Raw genomic sequence first — 20,803 nt, 5'->3', positions numbered from 1 at the left:
AATAGCTTAGTAAATTTCTTTGTTTTAAAATTGTATTATTTAACTAATTTATTTCCTCTGTTAATCTGAGCAATCTATATTGTAAGTATTCCTTCATTTTGCTTAGATTATCAGATTTATTAATATATAGTTGGGCAAAACAACTCTTAATTATTGCTCTAATTTCTTTTTCATTGGCAAAAAGTTCTCTCTTTTCATTTTTGATGCTATCAGTTTGATTTTCTTCTTTCTTTTTTCTAATCAAATTAACTATAATGTTAAATTTTTCATAAAACCAACTCCTATTTTTGTTTATTGATTCAATAGTTTTCTTACTTTCAATTTTATTAATCTCTTATTTTCAGAATTTCAAATTTGGTATTTAATTTCTGTCATCTTGTTCTCTGCAGATCCTACTTTTCTCTTTCCTTTCTCCTTTTCCTTCCTCCCTATTATTTTGCTGCTAACTACCACCTCTGTCAAATAGCCCTTCCCTTTTACACCCCTTCCCCTTTTCTTATATCTTTCTGCTTCTATTTTTATTTTCCCTTTTATTTGCCTTTCCCCTCCTACTTCTCTATAGGATGAGACTACTTTCTCTGTGAAGCTAAATATGCCTGATATTCTCTCTTTGAGCCAAATCTGGTGAGAGTAAGATTCACATATTTATCCCCTTCCCTTCTTTCCTTCAATTGTAATAGGTCTTTTTTTCTCTTCATGAGATGTAATTTACCACAGTATAGTTCCATTTTCCTCTTCTTCCAGAAGAATTCTCTTTTCTCCTCTAGTTTCTTTTTTATATCATCACAATATAATAAAATTATACCCAAACTCTCTAAATATATTCATAACAGAGACACAGATCTCAAGAGTTAAACATGTTATGTTCCAATATAGGAATGTAAGCTTTTTAACTTTTAAAAGAAAGTTCTATTTTCTTTCCTTTTTGCCTTTTTATGCTTTTCTTGAATTCTGTATTTGAAGATCAACTTTTCTGTTTAGCTCTGGTCTTTTCATCAGAAATAAATGAAAGTCTTCTGTTTCATTGAATGTCCATATTTTTCCCTGAAAGATAATACTTAATTTTGCTTAATAGTTGATTCTTGCCTGCAATCCAAGTTACTTTGCTCTTTGAAATATTATATTACAGGCCCTTATCTTTTAAAGTGGAATTTGCTAAGTCCTAGGTAATTCTGATTATGTGTCCTAAATATTTGTTTCTTTCTGACTGCTTGCAATACTTTCTACTTGATCTGATAATTCTGAAATTTAACGATAATATCCATTAGAGTTTTCATTTTGGAGTCTCTTACAGGAGGGATGGCTATTTTACTTTCTGATTCTAGAACATCAAGTCATATTTCCTTGATGATTTGCTGAAAGATGTTGTCTAGGCTCTTTTTTCATCATAATTTTCAGAAAGTCCAATAATTCTTAGATTGTCTCTGCTAGACTTATTTTCCAGGTTGTTTTTTTCTCCCAATAAGGTATTTTGCATTTTCTTCTACTTTTTCATCCTCTTTGTTTTGTTTGACTGATTCTTGAATTCTCATTGAATCACTCATTTCCATTTCTGCAATTTTAATTTTTCATGAATTATTTCTATAGTTAGCCTTTTAATCTCCTTTTGCATTTGACCAATTGAACTTTTCAATGAGTTGTTTTGCTCATTGATTTTTTTTCCATTTCAGAAATTTTGTTTTTCAACTAGTTGGTTTCTTTTTCCATTTCATCAAATCTATTTTGTAAGGAGTTATATGCTTTTTCCATTTCATCATATCTGTTTTGTAAGGAGTTACATTCACTTCTATTTGCTCAATTCTAATTTCTAGCAAATTATTTTCTGCAGTTAGTTTTAAATCTCCTTTTGCATTTGGCCAATTGAACTTCCAAAAGAGGTGTATTGTTTATTAGATTAATTTTCATTTTAAAATTCTGTTTTTCAACAAATTGATTTCTTTTTAAATCTATATTGTAAAGGGGATAATATTATGTGAATCTTACTCTCACCATTTTATAAATCTATTTTGCAAGGAGTTATATCATTTTTCCATTTAACTAAGTCTATTTTAAGGATTTTCCTTTGTTTAATCTCTGTGTTTCCCTTTCCATGCTCTCTTGCAAAGTTCTTATTTTTTTTCCCCATTTTTCTTTCAACTCTCACATCACTATTTGGGGATTTATCTAGTTACAATTTGTCTTCAGTATCCTCAGTGTTTGAGGTCTGTTCTCTGTATCCATAAAAGCTATCTATTGTCAGAGTTCTGTTTGTGGGTTTTTTGCTCATTTTTAAAGTTAATTGCTATTTTTATTTGAAAGGCAATTGGGGTTAAATAACTTGCCCCAGAACACATAAGTGTTACATGTTTGAAGCTGTAGTTGAACTCAGATCCTCTTCACTTCAGAACCAGTTAGCTGCCCCTTTTGCTCAGTTTTTAAAAAGTTGAGGTTTGCCCTTAGGGGAAATGGGGGATTGTCCCAAGCTTCCCTTTTAGATGACACAGCTTTAGCTGCCCCGAGCCAGTTCTAATTGATTTCAGGTGCTGGGTAGCTATGGCCAGATCTATTATTCTGGGGTTCAGAGGCTCACTATTTGCCTTTTTGTATTTGCATTGGATGTCTCCCAGCTAATCTGTTTATCCACCAGCTTCTAAGCAGAACACAATGCCTCTATATTTTGACTAAGAGCCTCATGGTAGATTCCCCAATGCATGGACATAACACTGCCCTGGCTCCTTACAATGCACCTGTGCTCGGCAGCCTCACCCACTCTGTGCCCAATTGAAACAGACCTGTTCTGAGGTTCTTCCAAAACATATTCTTTTTTTTATAATAGCTTTTTATTTGCAAGTTATATATATATTTGCAAGGGTAATTTTACAGCATTGACAATTGCCAAAACTTTTGTTCCAGTTTTTCCCCTCCTTCCACCCAACCCATCCCCTAGATGGCAGGATGACCAGTAGATGTTAAATATATTAAAGTATAAATTAGATACAAAATAAGTATACATGACCAAGCTGTTATTTTGCTGTACAAAAAGAATCGGACTCTGAAATATTGTACAATTAGCCTGTGAAAGAAATCCAAAATGCAGGCAGGCAAAAATATAGGGATTGGGAATTCAATGTAATGGTTTTTAGTCATCTCCCAGAGTTCTTTTGCTGGTTCAGTTCATTACTGCTCCATTGGAACTGATTTGGTTCATCAGAATTGATCATCATATAGTATTGTTGTTGAAATATATAATGATCTCCCTGCCCTGCTTGTTTCACTCAGCATCACTTCGTGTAAGTCTCTCCAGGCCTTTCTGAAATTATCCTGTTGGTCATTTCTTACTGAACAATAATATTCCATATTATTCATATACCACAATTTATTCAGCCACTCTCCAATTGATTGGGCATCTACTCAGTTTCCAGTTTCTGGCCACTACAAAGAGGGCTGCCACAAACATTCGTGTACATGCAGGTCCCTTTCCCTTCTTTGTGATCTCTTTGGGACATAAGCCCAGTAGTAACACTGATGGATCAAAGGGTATGCACAGTTTGATTACTTTTTGAGCATAGTTCCAAATTGCTCTCCAGAATGGTTGAATGTATTCAGAATTCCACCAACAATGTATTAGTGTCCCTGCCAAAACATATTCTGCTGAAAATTTATTACACTCCAAATTTTGTGGTTTCTGTGACTCCAAAACTCAGATAAAGATCTGTCTAATTTCTGCCATCTTGGCTACACCAGCCATCTTAAATTTCTTTACCAAATTTCACCTAGAACAACCCCATATAACACAATAAAACATACACTTTTTGATTTGGAAAGGCGCTCAAAGGGCACTTCACACAAGGCTTCCTTGATTAGGAATCACTTTTTTTATATGACCCTAATTGCCTTTTTCAACTCATCATTTCCTTATTCTGTCTTCTGGAAACAATCAGAACAAGTCTAGTCTACCTTCATGGCCACTCCATATGACCTCTTACAGCTCTCAAACTTGAGATGTTGAAATACCATAAATGGAACGTGAAGACCAGAGTGAGGAGGCCTGGTGAAAATTTCTTTGTGAGCCAGTTGATATGTACTGGGGCCCATGTGGAAATCAAATTCTTGCCTGTTCTGATTCTGCACCATCAACTGCTCAAGTAGAATAGATAGATCTTTTTGCTCCCTTCAAGACTCAACTCAAAGTTTTCTTTTTATGAGAAAGCTTTCCTTATTTCCCAAGTTGTTAGTAATATCTTTCTTAAGAAATAATTTTGTATGCATTTTTTATTTATCTAGGAACACATTTATTCTTGGTAAATTGTAGTAAATCAGGGAACCACTTAACTTTTATCTCTATATCCCCAATGCTTTTTTATAGTGTAGTATGTAGTATGATTTATGCCTTCCACATTGACTTCTCACATTGTACTCTTCATATATTGCAGATTGGCACAAGAAATTAAATGGGAATTTGTGGAGTTTTATGAAAGATACAGAGGACATATGAAAGCCAGCAGATGATAGAGAACTTATGACCAAATACCAAACCCACATCTTACAATAATGTATTGTATATACTATACAAAAGAAAAAGAAAAAAATCATACTTTGCTAATATGAATACTACATGGATTTTCCAAATCATCAGAGTTCCATACCCTTAACTCCCATCATGTGGAACTAATAATTGTAAATGCTTTATAAAAGATTGTTGAATATAATGAAATAAAATGGAATGGGATTTGTTCTAATTGTATCTTTACAAATACAATATTTATTGCATGTGATCATGCATTCCTTTGAAATAAAATTTGGTGTTGGAAGTTTCCTTGAGAATTTTATAGTGGAGATTTTTATCCCCATTTGACCAAATCAAGGTTCAGACGTGGTAAGTAATAAACACTAACAGGTGATGTTTATTTCAAATATAGTTCTACCTGTGGTGACAGACACAGAACCACTGAAAAGACCAATTATTTCAATCTACTGCTGTGAATTTCTATAATCTCTAGAAATGGAGCAAGTTTATTTCTTACTCTGTTCAGATAACTGTCCAAATTGCAGATATTAATGCTTGTGTCTGTAGAACTAAGTAGAGAGAAAGCAAAAATTAAGGATTATTCTGAGTTAGCTATTATATATGTTAAAACTACTACTTTTTATTCCTTATAAATAAGATTCACTTTGTTTTCCCTATTTCTAAATATGGAAATTAATGGAAAGGGGATGGTAAATGGGTTATCTGGAGTACATTTTTATTTTATTGTTAAATTTTATTTTATAAATATTTTAATTATAAATTATAATAAAGTATTAAAATATAAATTTTCATTTTAATGATATTAATGAAATATATGGCAGAATAATTTTGTTGACATTATCAATGCATTGAAATTTGAAATGAAGTGAATTTGAAGTCTAATTATAAACTTAAATAAAATATGTGACCTGTCTGACAATTTGATCAAATTGCTTAACATCCTTTTGATTCAAGTTCATCATCTATAAAATGACAGGGTTAGACCAAATGAAGTCTGAGGTTCTTTACATTTCTAGATCCTAGTAACCTTTTATAATGTTCACCTTCAGTAACTGTCAGGAAGGAGTTAAATAAGGGAAAGGGGGTGTGATTATTTCTCAATCCCTATATGTTGATTTTTCCTCAATAGATCTTTGGGTTTTTTATGTGTTGTAAAATTCCTTTAGATATAGTCATATTCAACACAACATATTCCAAACTCAAATGAAAATAAATGTTATTTGATGTTTTAAATATTTACATCTTCCTCCTCCTCTTCCTTCTCTTCCTCATCCATAAAAGCTCTAATGAACTAATATATCACCTTCATGTTACAGAGAAGAAAACAAATGCTCAAAAAGTTTAGTACTTGTTTAGAATCATGCAGTAATTAGTAATGAACTCAGTTTAAATTCCAAGTTTTCTGACTCCAGATTTAGGACTCTTACTATATGTCATACTTTAATTTTTATTTTAACCAAATTCAGTAAAGATGTATTAAGTAATATAAGTATTACTATATACAAGACACTGATCTAGGTTTTAGGAATTCACAAACAAAAAAAAAAATCCATGGCTCTAAAGAGCTCATATTCAACTATAATTCTAATAGGGAAGTTAAATGATTTTTTTTAAGGAAATATCTTTTTAGAGACAAAATCAAAATTAGAACTTGGAGACCCTTGAGAATTTGCCAATTGCTTGGGCAACTGATGCCTTCTATTTCCATGATATAGTAACACCAATCTTGTCAATGATGGGATATATATTTTTGAGAAAATGTTTATTAATTCTTCCATCTTTTCAAAGAAAAATGAAAAGTTCTCTCAGTCTGCCCTCATTCAGTCAGTAAAACAAATACAACTAACTCCACCCACCCACTGCTTGGTAAAAGAATTCTAGCATATAATTCCACAGATTTTTTAATAAACATTTCAAGAAAGCGTTGGAGTATTTTTCTCTGAGATATATTTCTTATGTGAATGGCAGCACTTATCATGTATATACTTATTCCATTTGGAGCTTTTCAATATGTTTTCCTTCATGTCAATATCTCTGTTAAATATTTTCAGATATTTTGAAACATATGGCTGTTGAATGACCATATTTCTTAACATATTGAAACACCAATAGGTTCCTCTGTGTGTGTGTGTGTGCGTGTGTGTGTGTGTTTATGTGCATGTTTCATGAGGGCCCAGCTGCTTCTTTCTGAGACCTGCCAAGAGATTCATTAAGATGCTTTTCTTTCAGTTCTCTTCCTTTCAATTGACCAGTTCTTTTGCACCTGACACCCTCCATTTGACCTGAGGTGGTAATTAAGGGTCTTCTATTTGTTAGAAAAAGACTAATTTTTAAAACTTCTTTGGTGTATACTATTAAGTTAACTAATACATATTCATTAACAGGCAAATAAGAGAGTTAATAAAGAATTTTCACAAGCTACATAAACAAAAATAGGTATATTATTATTAGATCGTGTACATAGAGAATGGACTAACATTATCATTATGCTATCATTTAAAGCAAATCCCTTTATCCAGCAAAAGTAAGATATAATGAGGAGGAAGACATCAAAGCTTCCCTGAAGTCTAGTTATGAATTTTTAAAATGCAATAATTTAAGAGGCAAGATCACTTATGTAACATCCCTTTAAAATCTTAAAACACATAAATATGTTTGCATTGATTAGACTTAAGATTTTCCTTTTTTAAAAATGGCAATTACTTATCCTTACTGAGTAACATACCAGTACAGGTTAGTGAGTTCTCTACAATTTATAGGTTCTAAGAATTTCCTGGGACATTGAGAGGTCTTACTTAGGGTCACATAGCAAGTTTGTGGAAAAAGCAGCTTTTGAATTAAGTTTTCCTTGCTACAAGGTCCACTCTCTTTATCCACTACATCATGCTGACTCTCATAATATTTTAAGTAATTGTAGGCCAAATCTTGCTTTTTCCTGCCTTCCAGTATCTTATTTTCCAGTACTCTTAAAAAAAATAACAGTTTTCAAATATATATGCTTTCAACATTCACCTTTCAAAACCTTGTATTCTAAATTTTTCTCTCTTCCTTGCTCCAATCCCTCCCCTAGACAGCAAGTAATCCAATATATATTAAACATGTGCAATTCTACTATACTATTTCCAAATTTATCATACTGTACAATAAAAATCAGATCAAAAAAGAAAAAAATGAGAAAAAAATCAAGCAAATAACAAAAAACATGAAAATGCTATGTTGAGGTCCATATTCAGTCCCCACTTTCTTCCTGGATGCACATGACTCTCTTCATTACAAGTTTATTGTAACTGGCCTGAGCCTGAATCACATCATTGTTGAATATTCCAGTACTCTAATTGTTTTGTGATCTCATTAATATGTATGCTCTCTCCAAAGATGGTGGGTTACAAATGACACTTTCCTTCCCATCCTCTGTGACTCGTCTATGTCTAGTCCATTTCTAGTTCATCATACAGGTTCTGTCCAATGTGCTGGAAAAAAATAATTCTGAAAGGGGAAATTTTAGGATTTATGGACTCTGGATATAGTGGCCAAAGCAGAGTGAACCATTATTACCTGTCTACTTGGAGGAGACTTAGATCAAGCAACTTAATACATACTAAGTATCTGATAGATGCTTATTGATTGATTTTGGTAGATATATTTGAGCCTTGATTTTTGACTTAATTTAATGTAACATAGTAAATAGGTTCTGAATTAGGAAGACCTCACCCTATTCCTGAATACTTCTGTGGCCTTTAGCAAATTATTTAACTTCTATGGACCCTATTTTCTTATCTGTTTAGCAATTGGCTTCCTTCTTTTGAGGTTCTCTTTAAAATATTACCCTAATTAGTTCATTAAGAATTTGAATACAGCTATAAAGTTTCCACAGTGTTGGCTAGGAATCTATAACAAGTTGGTCTCCTTAACAGGCTATCTTGTTTCTTTACCTCATCTTTATTTTAGGACTATATATTATGCAAATAAGATTATATTAATTAGCAGTTTGTTAAAATGCTATGAACCTCTATATATTTGGTAATTATACATTTCATCCTATTGCATGTTAGGAATAATAGAGCTCTAATAAGAACCACTTAGACTTCTGTCCCCATCCTTAAATCTGAGCCTACTAAATAGTGGCTGTCTCAGAAAGTGTATTGTTTTTACTAACTGCTAAAAGAGCAGTTCCTAATCCTACTGTTCAACATTGTGATGCCCAGAGGCCTAGGGGATTTGCTAATTATTCATTCAAGAGGCACCCAGGGCATTGTCTAGAAATAATTTCTCATACTGCACTAATTAAGATGCAAAATCGTTCCCTGACATTTGGTTAAAAGCTTTACTTCAGGTTCCAGTCTCGACTGTGACTGGATGAGGTCTGAAGCTACAATCCCTTCCTTGGTCACATTTTAAAGCAGCCCTCAATAATGAAAATTGTAGGCCTGGCTTTAATAGCTATCATTATATTCTAGCACTGAATGTTCATTAAAAAGCACACATGTGCAATAAGTTATATTAAAATTGAACTATAATGGCATTCAAGGTGGGAGACTTTTATTTTAAATGAATTTCTAAATGGTGGGACACAAATTATTTCTTTCACTCAGAATCTTAGGTCAAATTGTGAAATAAGCAATGAAGTTTTTGAACTCTTGAGGAAAAACTCCTTGATTTGACTTTAATTAACCTTATGAGCATGTTTTATACTTGTTTATTAGATATAAGTAGCATTTTAATTTAAATGTAAAAAATATCATATGAGCTAGACAGAATAAGACAGATGTTTAATAAAGTCTTGGTGCTAAGGTAGATTTAACTCGAAGGTGAAACATGAATTTATCTTTTTGACACAATTTTAGGATATACTTTGTATTTATTTGGGGGTAGGATTTATGAAGAATATATTATGCTTCATGTAGGTAAATGTGAAGAAAAATTGAAAAATAATATATTTAGCATTAGATCTGGGTTCAAATCTCCACTCTGCTTCTCTTCACCAAAATGAATTTGATTAAGTCATTTAACCTTTCTCTATATCAGTTTTATCACCAATAAAGAGAGAGGGAAAGTTATTCAATAGGTAACCTTAGAGTTCCCTTCCACTACTAAATATGTTATAATTGCTAAAAAAAATATAAAAATCTAGGTCACAAAATACTAAGAATTCTAATTTTTCTTCTTTGTTTATTCTTTCATATTTTTGAATGTAATGCAAAACATCAATATCTGCTCAAATGCTCAACGGGAATAGTTGCCTATTGTCAGTAAGACAAGTATTCATATTGTGAATTATTTGTAGTAAAAGAAGTTTATTTCCCCCAGGTATATTCTTTTTCCTCTCCTTCCTTGTTCTTTTTCCTATCTGGCTAGATATATCATTCCTTAGGTAAGGTGGGAGGCACTACCATTTCCTTGTAGGGGCTACTATGGATATGCTAGGACATATCAAGAGCAGAACCATGAGAATGGTGTGCTCCAGGAAAAAGCAAAACAATAAACATTGTATTTTATATGGAAGTTTCTTTGGAGAACTCCCACTTGAATTGTAGGCTTAGAATATAAGGTTTCAGTCAGCTTCAATGATTCCTTTAGAGGTAAAGTTTCTATTCCAAAGACCTGTGTCACTTATGTAGAATTACATTTAGACATAAACCATGTCAACTCAGTAATTGTAAAGCTGAAGTAACAGAATTTGAAAACTTTAATTTTGTGATTTATTTTTGTTTAAAATTTAAAACAGGAAAACAGTACAAACTATAAAGTTTAATATTTTTACTTCAGTGTAAATTTAGTTCATAAGAAATATTTTACTGAGTTTGAATGTTTTTAAATAAAATTTATTCTTTCTAATACCAATTTGTTTTAAAACTAAAGAAAGAATCAATAAAAAGAATCACATCATTAGTTATAATCTAAGAACTGCTTAAATTATAGACCTTTCAACTTTCTTAAAAGTCTCTGGGGACACTGGGTTTTTATGAATTTCTGCCAAATATCCTTACATTTATGATTATTCCTATTTGTATATTCTTGCTTCCTGTGGGGGAAAAAACTTTGAAATTAAATTCAATAACAAGTGTTTTACAATTATCAGGAGCGAGAGAGGGAGATCTGACTATCCTGTCTATTGAATGTGGACATGGGAAGAGGATCAATTTTGATGAATCATTGGCAAAGTAGTAGAACTTAAGACTTGAAAACAAACTAATATTATTTACTCATTACTGTAACAGAACAGTCTGTAGGTATCAGTTTTCTTTTTTCAAAATTATAAAATTATAATTAAAAAGCATTAATGTATTACATTTGTTCTTTCTTATGCTATAACATTTTGTTTTTAATTTTAATGTCATGATGATGTATACATAATTCAACAAAAGACAAATTTATATGACTTTTTCTGGGAATTATTATAATTTGTTTTATTTCATAATTATTACTGAAAATAACTTTTACATGTAGAAGAGAGGGATATTAAAGAAATGATACATTGTATATGTCAATATGCTAGGTTATTCTAGACAACCAAGTATTCCATAAGCCTCAAACTCCTTGGTAGCTGAGACTGTAGGTGTGTACCACAACTCCTGATTAATTGGGATAACTGAATTATATTTTTTTCTTTTGAAAAAAAAAACTAGTAAGGCTGACTTTATTAATTTTTAAAGCAAAAGTAAAATTTATAGATTGTACCTAAAAGTGGGAGATTTCTAGCTTTTTTTTTTTTTTTGGAAAATTCATAAAATAAAATGATTCCTTAAAAACAAAGTTTTGTTGTAGACTTTTGACCTTATATCACAGTCACCAAAATGTTACCCCAAATTCCCTTTCCAAATGAATTATCCCTTTTGATAAAGAGAAAATCTAAACAAAACATTCATTATGGCTAACAGAAATGGTTCCACATTTTCCTTTTTTGCCCTATGAATTGCCCTCATTTCTAGCATTTTCCCTACCCTATACCTTATAGCAAGAGAGTGAATGTGTCAATTAAAAAGTTTACCAAAGTAGCACAATAAATATGCAAATATAATTAATGCTTCTATACTATACTAACAAATATCAGGAAGAAATGGTAACAAGAAAAATTCCATTAAAATTAACTATAAACTATACACAATATATCAGTTGACACAATATATTAGTTGACCTACCAAGACATATGTGATATTTGCAAAAATGCAAAAGTCCAAAATATTTTTTGGCTAGGCCAATGTACTAGAAATGAAAATATTACTTAAATCCATTAAGAAATTTGAAATGACACAAATTAAATTACTAATTGCAAGAGTTCTCAAATGTCTTAATCTCTTCCTTATACTCTTAAAAATTATTGAGTACTTCCCAAAAGGCTTTTGTTTTGTAGGATAAGTATATGTATGCATATATATACACACACTTATGTGTATTCCCATACAACCACCCACACCCACATACAAACACATCCATATTGCATTTACCACATTAGAAATAAAAATAGCTTAACATTATTGCAAAAATAGCTTTTACCTTAAGTTCTCCCAGTGTTCTCTTGACAATTCTTTGAAACCCCTGACCTAGGTGATACTGTAGAGCATGGAATAATTAGTGCAAAATTGATTTGGAAGAAATGATATAAAATAATTAACAGTGCTAAATAATATGTCTTTATTTTGGCCAAGTCTTTGTCCCAGTTAAAAAAAAAAAAGATAACTAAAATCCTTAGAGTATGCTTAAGTTTCAGTTTATAAAATAAATGTGAATTGTTTCCAAAAAATTGCAGACTATAAGTAATTATAGGATATGTTCCAAAATCAATTATAGAAGGGAAGTAGAAACAACCTTGAATATTCATTTTTAGCCTATTATTAAAGATGCCAAAAAAAAAGAGAACAGTCAATGAGGATCCAAGAGAATACAAAGTGGGTCTGTGAATTAATCCACTTGTACTGAATATCTATTTGATATAATGTAAGGTATTAAACATTTCATATACTGTAATCAATGATCCCTCTTGGTTCTATACTCAAAGGAAGTTAAAGAAAGGCCATGTGTACCAAAATATTTGTAGTAGCAATTTTCATGAAAGCAAAATAATAGAAATTGAACCACACCTCAATTGATGATAGATAAAAAAATGAATCTAATGCAAAATTACTGTACGGTAAGAGACAACATGGAATTTAGAGAAGCATGTTAATATCTATATTAAATTATATACAGCAAAATAAGCAGAATCAGGAGAATAACTAACAAAATCAATACATGTTTACTAAAAGGAAGTCAGAATGAATAGTTGAAGAACCAGTGAAAGTCTCAGAAAACTTATGAAGAAATAACATAAAAAAGATACATAAGGGAAAAGGCATGCTTTCTAGAGCAAGGTCCAGGAGTTAGCATGTGGAAATAGGATGAAGGTCATACTGAATAAATTCTCATTATTTATTTAGATCAGAAAGGATCTCTGAGGCCTTCTATTAAAATCAACTCATTTTTATCTATTAGGAAACGTTTACGGTAGTTAAGTGACTTTCTCATGTTCACATAGGTGAATGCCAGAAGAAAAATTTAAGCTAGCTATTCTAAGGGATGTGTTTTTTTTTATTTTATCAGAGAGAAGGAAAGGAATAAAGAATAAGAAATATTTACAAATCAAGAGGAAATGTTGAAAGTATCTGAACTGATGACTTTAATCTTCTTATTGAAATACGCATCCCTATTAGCTGCTGGATCAAATGAGGATCAAAACTTCTGGAGAATAAAGAAAGGGATTTAGGACAGTTGCTTTTGAAAGTGAGATAAACAGTCTAAAAGGATATGATAGAGATATTTTTAGGTAGTAGCATGCAGTTGTAGCTGAGACTGTCTATCAAGAGTAACATGCAATTAATAGCTGATTGTCTACCATGAAGTTGTAATTTTTGAATTGTGCTATATTTCTTAGTTTTTCCAGGATGCTTAGCAACCATGGAATAGGTAGCGTTTTTTAAGATATGAAAATTCACAGATTAGGAATGACAAGAATTTAGGCCATATAAAGGGATTTTAGAGTAGTAACTAGAGACTATAAAGGCAAATGAAGCAATTGGAAAATCAGAACAAAGATAAACCAGATTATCCTAAAACTCAGCTGAAAACTTTTGTGACACAGGTGCCATTGATACAACTTTTTCTTGAATTAAATAAAAGATGATTGTGCACTAAAAGAAAAAAAAACTGGTCATCATTCTCCCATGTTTTTGTTTCTGTATCATATGTTTAGAACTAAAGAAACTTTAGTTTCTTTAAAGAAACTTCTAAAGAAAGAGATTATATTAACTTGTCTTGTTCCCTTATTCACAAGCAAATAAGTGATATCCAGAGAAGGTGACTTCTCTTAGGTCACATAGCAAATATCAGAGGCAAAAATTGACTCCCAAAATTCTTTCCATCATACCATGCTTTCTGTAATTGATATAATGTAAGTAAGCCACGTCTATTATCCAGCTAATAGTGAAATAATTACCAAGAACTTCTCATGAGTTTACAATATATTATGCAGAACTTCAGTGCTCTGAAGGTAAGTCTCATGGTGGCTACTCCCCTTTCATAGAACTCTGAGCTTCCAAGAAGCTTATATGTGAATTAGCAAAACCCAGGGAAATCTGATAAAAAAATTCTTCTTTGGTCTGACATCCTAATTTCTTACTTTTGCGTTTGACTCCTGGTCTCTTGTTGCCTACTTCACCCACATCCCTATTGGTTGAATATTTACTGAGACAGCTCATCATTCTTTGTCCTCCCTCTCTGTCCTGCTGTTTTGTGTCCATCTCTGTCCCTCTCTTAGTCTCTATCTCTGCAACTCTCTCTCTCTCTCTCTTTTCCCTCCTTTTTCTCTCTCTCTTCCTCCCTCCTTTCCTCTGTCTCTCTCTTCCCCTCTCTCCCTCTGTCCCCATCTCTTTCTCTCTCCTTTTTCCCCTCTCCCCTCTTCCTCTCTTTCTCCTGTTCTCTTTTTATCTTTTTCTGCCTCTGTCTCTCCTTTTCTGTCTTTATCTTTCTGTCTCTCTCTCTCTTCCATCCAGTTGTCTTACTTTTTATTAAATAGTCATATCTTTTGGGAACTTATCTTGGTATATGTGTGTGTGTTTGTATGGATATTTGATATATTTTGTGTGGTGTGATATTATTTTATGTCAAATTTCTCCCAGATGTTTTTTACAATCTTCCTAGATGATGCGAAATAGTATATACCTTCTTCCAGTAGCTAAAGCTTTGAATTTATCAAACATTATATTGTTACATGCATTTGCTTCTGCAGGTATATACCTAATCCATTCCAAATATTTACCACCTATTTTAAAATCAATAAATCAGTTTAATCAATTGAAAACCAAATCATTTAAAATATTCTTTATTTTAACATTTATTTAAAAAATTGTGGGTTTCAAACTCACCTATTGAGAAGACAAGCAATGATATCAATTAAAAATGTGAAGTCACGCAAAACATACTTCCATATTAGTCATGGTGAAAAAGAAAAGCAAATAGAGAAAAATAAGTGAAAAAAATGCTTCAATTTGTACTCTAGTTCAACTATTCTTTCTCCAAATGTGGATAGCATTTTTCATAGTGAATTTTTTCGCCTAAAAAGATTTACATGAACTGATGCTGAGTGGAGTGAATAGAAACAGGATAATAATGTATATATTAACAGCAAGATTATATAATGACCAGTTATGATAGACCTAGGTCTTCACAGTAATTCAATAATCTAAGACAATGCCAATAGACTTGGGATGTAAAATGCCATCCACATCCAGGGAGAGAACTATGGAGAATGAATGTGGATTGAAGCATAGGATTTTCATCTTTTTTTTTTTTTTTTTTTTTTTTTTGGTGGTTGTCTTTTTCTTTCTCATGATTTTTTTTCTTTTTGGTCTGATTTTTTTCTTTCATAATATGACAATTATGGAATATGTTTAAAAGTACTGTACTTGTATAACCTATATCATATTTCTTGCTCTTTTGAGGAGGGAGGGAAAAATTGTAACACAAATCTTTTTTTAAAACCAGTATGAGTTTATTAAATACTCTGTGTTAGGAATTATGCTTAGTGTTGACAGTATAAATATGAAGGTGAGAAAGGTCCTAACCTCAGTGACTTCACATTCTATTAGGGGGAGATAAGAAACATTCAAGAGAAATAAGTACAGGATAAATTCAAAGGAACAAGAAATTGGTTTGGGGAGAGGGACACATACACATCAAAGAATAAGAAATAGTTGGGAGGCTGGAAGGAAGGGAAGGGAAAGAGAAAAACATTGAGCCAGATAGATAATAATTGCCAGTATTTATGATGTGGGATTTTAATTGAGTTCATCTAGTTCCCATTATTAGGATAATGAAAAAACCTATACTGTCTTGTTTGCATAGAATATGAAGTGAAGGTCATCCAGTTTTCTAATCCATCTTGTTTCCAACCTCTGAGATTGTCTAGTTTGCCCATTTAAACATTTCAATCTAATCTTTCCTAGATCCTGTTCCCCTCCACTACTCTATATCCCCTTGCCATAAAAGATACTTTTCCCTCAAACCCAATGGCTCAGTTAGTAGGAATGCCTTCTGTGTTGTATTTACTTGAGCTATTGAAGCTCTTTTCATGCAAAATAAATAGCATTATAAAAAAATTCATGTCTAATACCAGTTCTACTAGATCTATTAATGTGGAATACAAAATTTTCAAAAAAGAAATGTTGAAAACTATTTACATGTATGTGGAAAACTAAAATACTATTGAGGAAAAAAAATAAACAGTGAAATCTTTTGAAATTGTCTTGGATCATTATGTTGATCATAGTAACTAGGTCTTTCTCAGTTGATTATTGTTATAATATTGCTATTTTTCTGTACAATATTCTCCTGGTTCTACTCACTTTATTTAATATAAATTACTATGTTTTCCCAGATGTTTCTGAATTTTATTGAAAATTCCTTTAGTCTTTTTAATCACATATATTATTGGCTCCTGATTTTATTTTATTTTATTTTTGCTGAGGCAATTGGAGCGAAGTGACAGCTAGGAGGTGTTGTGTCTGAGATCACATTTGAACTCAGATCCTCCTGACTTCAGGGCTGGTGCTCTATCCACTGTGCCACCTCACTGCCCCTGGCTCTTGATTTTAGAGAGATACTACATATCACTTTAAGGAAATGTCCCCTTATTCCTACCATTACTTACATAATTTTATCAGAAATGAGCATTTGCAAGCCTTTACAGTATTGATGGAATCATGTGATTTTCATAGTTTTTATTCTTAGTATTTTTTATTATTCTCACATTTCTCCTCACATTGAAGCAGTTTCACTTGTGGAATAAATTCAACTCATTCATAATGTATTGCTCTTAAAATTTGCTTTAGTCTCTCTCTCTCTTTTTCTCTCTCTCTCTCTCATGTATGATTTTGTATGAATTTGTATGAATATATTCAATCCAGCAAACATTATTATTATTATTGCAAAATTGATCACACATGTTACTTAACATACATATACAATAAAATGCAACTTGCCTGTTTTCAGATAAGTTGTTTTTGATTGTATATATCTAATATTTCTTCTCTTTTTCAATATGATTTGCTTTGATATATATGGAATATATGATATGTGGATATATGTTATCTCATGAAGTTCTTTCTTTCTGTTCTGCCCTTTATATTCTTTTAGGCAGTTTAGTTTTTGAGTAACATATATGGGTAATGCCATCTGTTCTAATCTAACTTTTCTCACATCTTTTACTATCAGTGCATTCAGTATTGCATTTTTGCATCTTTGTTTCCTTTTTTCAGTTTCTTCTTTTAATTTTTTTGCTTTCAAAATGTATGTATAGATAATTTTCAACATGTACTCTTGCAAAACCTTGTATTCCAAAATTTTTTCTCCATCCCCTCACCACAACTCCTCCCCTAGAGAGCAAGTAATACAATATATGTTAAACTTATGCAGTTCTTCTATACATGTTGCACAATTGTGTTGCATAATAAAAATTGGATCAAAAAGAAAAAAAATAGAAAGAAAACAAAATTCAAGAAAACAACAAGAAAAAGTAAAAATACTTGTGATCCACATTTAGTCCCCACAGTCCTCTCTCTAGATTCAGATGGCTCTCTCCATCACAAGACCATTGGAATTGGCCTGAATCACTTCAATTTTGAAAAAAGCCACATCCATCAGAATTGATTATTGAATAATCTTGCTATTGCTGTGTACAATGTTCTTTTGGTTCTACTCACTTAACTTATCATGAGTTGATAGAAGCCCTTCCAGGCATTTCTAAAATCACCCTGCTGATTGTTTCTTATACAACAATAATATTTCATAACATTCATATATCATAATTTATTCAGAAATTCTCCAACTGATGACATTGACTCAATTTCTACTTCCTTGCCACTACATAAAGGGTTGCTGCAAACATTTTTCCACATGTGGCTCCTTTTCCTTTTTTTATGACCTCTTTGGGATACAGCCCAGTACAGACACTGTTGAATCAAAGGGTATGTACAGTTTAATAGCCCTGTGGGCATAGTTCCAAATTGCTTTCCAGAATAGTTTAATCAGATCACAGCTCCACCAACCATGTGTCCCAGGTTTCTCCACATTCTCTCCAATACTCATCATTATTTTTTCCTGTCATTTTAGCAAATCTGAGTGGTGTGTAGTGGTATATCAGACTTAATTTGCATTTCTCTGACCAATAGTGATAAGGACATTTTTTTCATTTCAATAATGATAAGGACTAGAAATGGATTTAATTTCTTCATCTGAAAATTATTTATATCCTTAGACCATTTACATTTGGAAGATGAGTTGGATTCTTATAAATTGTGTCAATTCTCTATATATTTTAGAAATGAGGCTCTAATTAGAACAATTAGATGTAATTTCCCCCCCTCAGTTTACCACTTTCCCTCTAAACTTATTGATATTGCTTTTGTTTGTACGAAACTTTTGTAATTTAATATAATCAAAATTATCCATTTTGCATACTATAATGTGCTTTAGTTCTTTTTTTGGCCACAATTTTCTTTCTTCTCTACAGATCTAAGAGGTAGACTATCCTTTTTTCTAATTTTTTTATAGTATCACACTTTATCTTAAATTATGAACACATTTCAACTTTATTTTGGTATAGGGTTTTAAGTGTGGGTTAATGCCTAGTTTCTGCCATACTAATTTCCAATTTTCCCAGCAATTTTTATCTTATCCCAGAAGCTGGGGGTCTCTTGGTTTATCAAACACTAGGTAATTATAGTCATTGACTTTTGTGTCTTGTGAACCTAATCTGTTCTATTGATTGACTACTCTATTTCTTAGTCAGTACCAAATGGTTTTGATGACTGCTTTATCTTAGTTTTAGATCTAGTATAACTAGGCTATCTTCATTTGCAATTTTTCATTAATTCCCTTGAAATTTTTGATCTTTTGTTCTTCCAGATGAACTTTGTTATTATTTTTCTAGCTCTGTAAAATAATTTCTTGGGAGTTTGTTTGATATGGCACTAAATATGTATATTAATTTAGTTAGAGTTGTCATTTTTATTATATTAGCATGGTCTGTCTATCAGTACTTGATATTCTTCAAGTTGATTAGATCTTTCTTACTTTATTTGTGTGGAAAGCATTTTGTAATTGTGTTCATATAGTTCCTGACTTTGCCTTGGAAAGTAGACTCCCAAATATTGTATATTATTTACAGTTATTTTAAATGGAATTTCTTTCTGTATCTCTTACTCCTGAACTTTGTTGTTAACATATAGAAAGGTTGATGATTTTGTTTGCTGCAACTATGCTAAAGTTATGAACTGTTTCTAGTGGTTTTTTAGTTGATTCTCTAGTATTCTCTAAATATACCATCATATCATCTGCAAAGAGTGATATTTTGGTTTCCTCATTATCTACTCTAATTCCTTTAATCTCTCTTTCTTCTCTTAATGCCAAAGCTAGCATTTATAAGATAATTTTGAATAGTAATGGTGATAGTGGGCAACCTTATTTCACTCTTGATCTTATTCATAATAGTTCTAGTTTATCTTCATTACATATGATGTTTGCTGATGGTTTTTAAATAAATGCTGTTGATCATTTTAAGGAAAATTCCACTTATTCCTATATTCTCTAATGTTTTTTAATTGGAATGGGTGTTGGATTTTGTCAAATGGATTTTTTGAATCTCCTGAGATAATCATATGATTTTTGTTAGTTTGGATATTGATATAGTCAATTATGCTAATAGTTTTTCTAATATTGAACTAGCCCTGTATTCCTGATATAAATCATACTTTGTCATGTTGTATTATCTTGGTGATAATTTGCTGTTATCTCTTTGCTAATATTTTATTTAATGTTTTTGCATCAATATTCATTAGGGGAATTGGTCTATAATTTTATTTCTCTTTTTTTTGGCCCTACCTGGTTTAAGGTGTCACACCATATAGATGTTATAAAAGGAATTTGGTCAGAATCCTTCTTTCCCTATTTTCCCAAATAATTTGCATAATATTGGAATTAATTTTTCATAAAATGTTTGATAGAATTTTACATATAAATCCATCTGGCTCTAGAGATATTTATTTAGGGAATTAATTAAAAACTTATTTAGTATCTTTTTTCTAGACATGGACTATAAAAGTTATCTAGTTTTTCCTCCATTACCCTGGGAATCTATATTTTATAAGTATGTATCCATTTCACTTAGATTATCATATTTATTGGCACACAGTTGGGCAAAACAGCCCTTCATTATTGCTCCAGTTTCTTCTTCATTGATAGAAAGTTCACCTTTTTCAATTTTGATATTAATAATTTGACTTTTTTCTTTCCTTTTTCTATTTAAATCAACCAAAAGTTTATCTATTTTATTGGTTTTTTCATGAAACCAACTCTTATTTTTGTTTATTAATTCAATAGTTTTCTTACTTTCTATTTTATTAATCTCCCCTTTTATTTTCAGAATTTCAAATTTGGTATTTAATTGGGTTGGTTTAATTTTTTTCCTTTTTAGTTTTTTTTTTTTTTTTTTTTTTAAGTAGCAGGCCCAATTCATCAATCTTCTTTTTCTCTGTTTTATGTAAGTAAGCATCTAGAGATAGAAAACTTCCCCTAATAACCACTTTGGCTTCATTCCACAAATTTTTGTATGTTGTCTCATTGTTGTCACTTTCTTGGATGAAATTATCTTTTGTGCCTATAATTTGTTGTTTCACCTACTCATTCTTTGGGATTAGATTATTTAATTTCCAATTAATTTTTGGCCTACTTTTCTCTGGCTATTTATTATATGTAATTTTTATTGCA

At 31.3% G+C, this 20,803-nt stretch overlaps 1 long non-coding RNA gene across 1 annotated transcript in view; it reads left to right on the top strand.

Annotated features, from left to right (window-relative positions):
• The window catches only part of LOC116420609, a 94,561-nt gene extending 89,562 nt beyond the window's left edge, over window positions 1-4,999 (top strand). Inside the window, exon 6 of the long non-coding RNA XR_004230975.1 lies at window positions 4,413-4,999. This is a non-coding gene — a long non-coding RNA (uncharacterized LOC116420609). The remainder of the gene's footprint in view (window positions 1-4,412) is intronic.
• Window positions 5,000-20,803: the final 15,804 nt, after the last annotated feature.

This window comes from Sarcophilus harrisii, chromosome 1 (genome assembly GCF_902635505.1).
Source record: "Sarcophilus harrisii chromosome 1, mSarHar1.11, whole genome shotgun sequence".
Classification (NCBI taxonomy): domain Eukaryota; kingdom Metazoa; phylum Chordata; class Mammalia; order Dasyuromorphia; family Dasyuridae; genus Sarcophilus; species Sarcophilus harrisii.
This window is presented reverse-complemented; position numbering and strand designations above follow the sequence as displayed.